This window comes from Lygodium microphyllum, chromosome 5, assembly GCF_053477565.2.
Source record: "Lygodium microphyllum isolate KBCC chromosome 5, Lygodium_microphyllum_v1.1.10, whole genome shotgun sequence".
NCBI lineage: Eukaryota > Viridiplantae > Streptophyta > Polypodiopsida > Schizaeales > Lygodiaceae > Lygodium > Lygodium microphyllum.
The window spans coordinates 143,467,684-143,472,632 of NC_141139.1; positions in this window are offsets into that span (position 1 = coordinate 143,467,684).

The window sequence follows — 4,949 nt, forward strand, 5'->3', positions numbered from 1 at the left end:
GTGCCACTGGTGGTCAAAACTTTCGCTGAGATTTCAATAGTTTTTCACACAAAGGCATTCCAATCTACTTCATCTAGGGATCCAACACCCAGATTCTATTCATAAGGGCATTGTACCTTGGATTGGAAAAGAGAGCATGGACCATCTTTGCCTGGAGCTTGTTGATCTCAAGATTTGGGATGTCCACTAAGCTTATCGCATCCACTATGCATACGGCGGCCTTATTCATCCCTAGCATGCTATACACATCCCTCTTCGGGCATCACTCTATCTTCTTAGTGAAAACTAGGGCCTTCTCCATCACTGCAAGGCTCAATTCCACCTCTACTTGGTGGGCTTCTTCCCCTTTCCTGATCGTTACTATGCCACAGTTCCTTTCGACATTGAAGCTCCTCAAAAATTCCGTGCGCTTGTCATAGTTGATTGCTTGCTCAACCTTCTCTACGTACTTCTGTAGGCTAAATTGGTCCATGATTTGTTTTATGGGTGGCTCTTCCATGATGGTGTCTTCTAGGTTCATGGCGTGCTTGAATGTGAATTGGCTGTAGCCCCTCGTTTCCACTGTCAAGCCATACATAGCTTGCTCTTCCTCGGTGAATGGAACCTTGCTACCTTTATCTTGCCCTGCCATTTTAGGTTCCTGTCATATATCATGATTCATCATTAGCATTCTTAAGACATTTTCTTATTGGAAGATAAACAAGAGGTGATCATGCTTTTATGGAAAGAAGAACATGCTTTAAGCATAAAAAGAGATTTTTCATTTGAGCATGTCTATTCATTTCCAGAATTTTATGACACTTTTCCTTGATTTCTCCCACTCCCCCCTTGGGAATGAGAAGAATCCTTCCTAGGATTAGGGGTTGAGAGATTAAGGGCATTTAGTGCATGTTCTTGGGGCTTTACTTCCACATGAGCCAAGTATAGAAATTAGGATTGTATTCTAAATTAGCATAATGGTCCATGTTGAAAGAGCGGATGCCTACTTGAGTGATGTAGGTGAGAATGTCCGTGAGGAAGTCACCATCGATTGGAAATGTGTAACTCCTCCTCAGTTAGAATTCAATCTAGATAGGTGTGGGTTAGGAGGTGCTCTTCTAGGGGTCAATTATTACAGATAGTGGTCAACACCCTATAGGACTTTAGAGCTATATAAGTGGGGTCATACTCTGAGGTTTTGATGGCTCGTCATTGCTCAACGTTAGTCATGATTTGGTATCCCTCTAGCTCCCATTGAAGTCAGAGAGCATACCATTTCCTCAGGAAAGAGGAGTCAGTGCAAGCGAGCTATTTTAACTCCTCGATGTCTTCATTTGTGGTAAGGACAATACTCTTGTGATATGACATAATGAGGCATCGGTTTTGTGCGTGTTCTTTGGAGACCTTAGTGGCAATTAGCTCATTAGCTGTGTCAAAAGCCTTAATGAATACAAATTCCTATTCTTCCCAAGAATAGGGGAGTGTATGCACTTTTGTCGCTATAGGCTCATCCAAAAGACCTAAATCTAGCATGTCGTAACTTTTAGCAAGTGTCATAAAGGTAGCATCCAAGTGTCTTAAGGCAAGCAACCAAGTCATCCCCTGTGTTCTCGGTGAAGTCTGCAGCCAAGGTCAGAATTGATCTCTGCTCATAAGAGGATTTAAGGCCTGCACAAGTGGTTGGTGGGGTTTGATTGAACTAGAGAGTTCAACAGCTAATTGTTACAACTTGAGTTGCTTCTGATGTTGTGGCTTGGTCTCTTGTTCAATAGGCTGGTCTATGGTGGCTGCTAATGGTGCTTCTGAGGCTTGAGGGGCACTAGTAGGCCTAGGTTGAGATAGTTTGTTAGTAGCGGGTTGTGGTTTTGGCCTATAAATTGGTTTAGATTCTACATGCCTAAAATTTGGAGGTTTTAGGGATTTAGCAACTTGAGTCTCTTGTGGTCTGAGTGCCTGATCTTTCTTGATGTTTCGTGTGGTCAAGCTTAAGGTGGCATTTGAGTAGGGCCTTTGGCCATTTTGGCTTTAGGAACCCAGATCTAGGTGTTACCCTCATAGTAGCCTTACGCTTGCAATAAGCTCTTGGGGACCCATTGCTTGACCATACGTTGATGTCTATGGTTTCGTCTTGGCCTCTTAGGTTTCAAGTGTGGGTTCTTAGCCTTACGGAGTTGTGTCTGTGTGTTCCTAGGTGGCAATTTTTGATGTTTAGGCATCCATTGAAGCCTTGGTTCATGGGCCTTAGCTTTGGCTCTAATGACTTGCTTGTCTTTGGGTTTGGCAAGTGGTGACAAGTCATGACTCCCCTCCCTACACTTGAAGATGGGTTTCTCTACCGGTGGCTCTGCAGACTTTGAAGGAGTCACGCAACCCTTGCTGAAAGCACTGACTATACGCACATTGCCTAAGGTGAGGTGAATGCACTAGGACTTGTAGTCTACATTGCAATGAGATTGCTTTTTAAATGGAAATCCTAAGAGTGAGTCTGTACCTGCATCTTTAGTGTTTGGCAGCACATAAAAGATCATTTGTATGCTCTTAGACTCAATAGAGATTGAAAATTTTACACTTTTCCAAGAGAGCATATGATCGATCCCCAAATGGGGTGAGTTTGGCGTTAGTGGGTTGTAACTGTGGTTTGCCAATTTGGGTCCAATGCAAGTGAGATAGAACATTAGAGTCAGCTCCCTCATCGATCGTGTGCTTGGCAGTGACCGTCATTCTTAGGTAAGCTGGTTCTACTGTTTCCTCATCCTCATCTTCAATCTCTACAATTGTGGCCACTCGTACATTGATAGGGGGCTCCAGCATTGGAGGCTCATGTAATGGGTTCATGGGAGGGTAATACTTCTTGATGCGACTGCCATTGAAGAAGCCTATACCCTCTCCTTCTAGGGTTTCGAGTTCCACATTACCGATTCTGCTCATGGTGCAGACCCTAAAAAGCCCTAGCTCTCTAAACTTCATCTTCTGTTTATGACCCTTGACAGAATACAAGAGCACTAAGTCTCCCTGTTTGAAATCTTGTAGTTTGACATGCTTGTTAAACTAGCTTTTGTTTCTTACCTTCTCGCATATTAATGCATGGGTGGCGAGAAGTCGAGTTTCTGATATAATAATTCTAGCTCAACTAGGTGATATGTCCATGCCTCCTTTTTCATCCCATCTCTCTTGATGAGTGATTCTCAAGCTAGGAACCAAAAACTCTATAGGTAGAACTGCTTCAGTTCCGTAAGTCCACCTGAAGGGAGTCTAACCCACAGCCGTTTTATAAGCTGCGCGGTAGGCCCATAAGGTTGCATGAGTTTGTTATCCCAATCACTGTGCAAAGTAGATACTACCTTGGTCAAAGCGTTCACTAGAATTTTATTCGTAGACTCATCCTGGCCATTTGGCCATTAGCCTGAGGATAGTACGATGAGGATTTTCGATGAATGATTAGAAAGGTGTATAGGAGGTGAGTGATCACTTCATTGATGAAGTGTGTGCCTTGGTCACTAACGAGTTCAATGGGGCAACCAAATCATGAGATCACCTGCTCCCAAAGAAACTTGGCAGTGGTCCTAGCGTCATTCTTTCTTATAGCTCGTGCTTTTGCCCACTTCGTGAGATAGTCTGTGGCAACAATGATGTATTTCACTCGTGGGTATTGTGCTGCGGGACTGATTGGCCCAATGAAGTCAATTCCCTATTTCTCCAATGGTTGCCTTACAATGATCGGACTTAACTCCATCTTGTCCTTGTAAACTGGTACCTTGGTCCTTTGGCACTCATCACAGTGCTTTATGAGTCGTGCTGTGTTGCAGAAAAGAGTAGGCCACTATAGTTGAGACTATAGCACCTTGTAGGCTATTGCGTCTTCACTGAAATGCCCTCTTGTTATTCCACCATGTGCTTCTGCAAGTGCATCGTGCATTTCATGCTCGTACATACATCTACGTAGCAATCTATCTTGCCCTAGCCAATAGATTTGTCCTGCTACCAATGATAAGGTTGGGTTTCGAGAATGAGTCAGGCTTTCTCTATTAGTCATTCAGGAATCTTGTGCTCAAGAACTTGGACTATGTCATCTACCCAATAAGGCATCAAATCAGCTCTAAACAAATCTCTTTCATTGGATAGACTGAATAGATGTGCATCAAGTAGTTTTTCTGCAATGCCTTGTCCACCACAATAGCTTCTCCCATGGGGATGCGAGACATGTGGTTGGCCATATAATGCTACTTTCCTTTATGGATGACCACGGAGAAGTCAAATTCTAAAAGCAAAAGTAACCATCGAGCTATGCGTCCTATAGCACATAATTTATTAACAAGGTAGAGCAGGGATTGATGGGTCAACAAAAAAGGTAAAAGGCGTAGCCAAAAGATAATGTCGAAACTTCTTTATAGCAAACACCATGGCCAAACCCCTCTCTCTTCATTGTCGAATAATTCATTTTTTTATCTATGAGTTGTTTGCTAGCAAAGCTCACAAGATAGTCTAAGTTGTGTTCACCAAGCTGGCAGAGCACTACTCCTATAGTGAACTTAGAAGCATCAATGTGAACATGAAAAGTGATTGTCTAGTTTGGGGCTTGTAGAATTGGTACAGTGGTTAGAGCCTTTTCAACTCCTCATATGTGTGTTGGCATTTCTTGGTCCACTCAAATATAATCAACAGTTTGTATAGAGGTCTAGCAATCAATGCATAGTTCAACACAAACTGCCGATAATACCCTGTATGGCCTAGGAAGCACCGAACTCCCTTTGTAATCAGTTGTTTGTTGGTGGGAGATTGATGATAACCCTGACTTTGGATAAGTCGATGGCAATGCCAGTCTTCGACACCACGTGCCCTAGGATGCATCTGTGCTTCACCCAAAACTAGCACTTTAAGGGATTCAACGAGAGACGGTATAATCGACATCGTTCAAAGACAACTCAAAGTTTTTCTACATGCTCCTTCCAAGTGGAGTGAATACATAGATC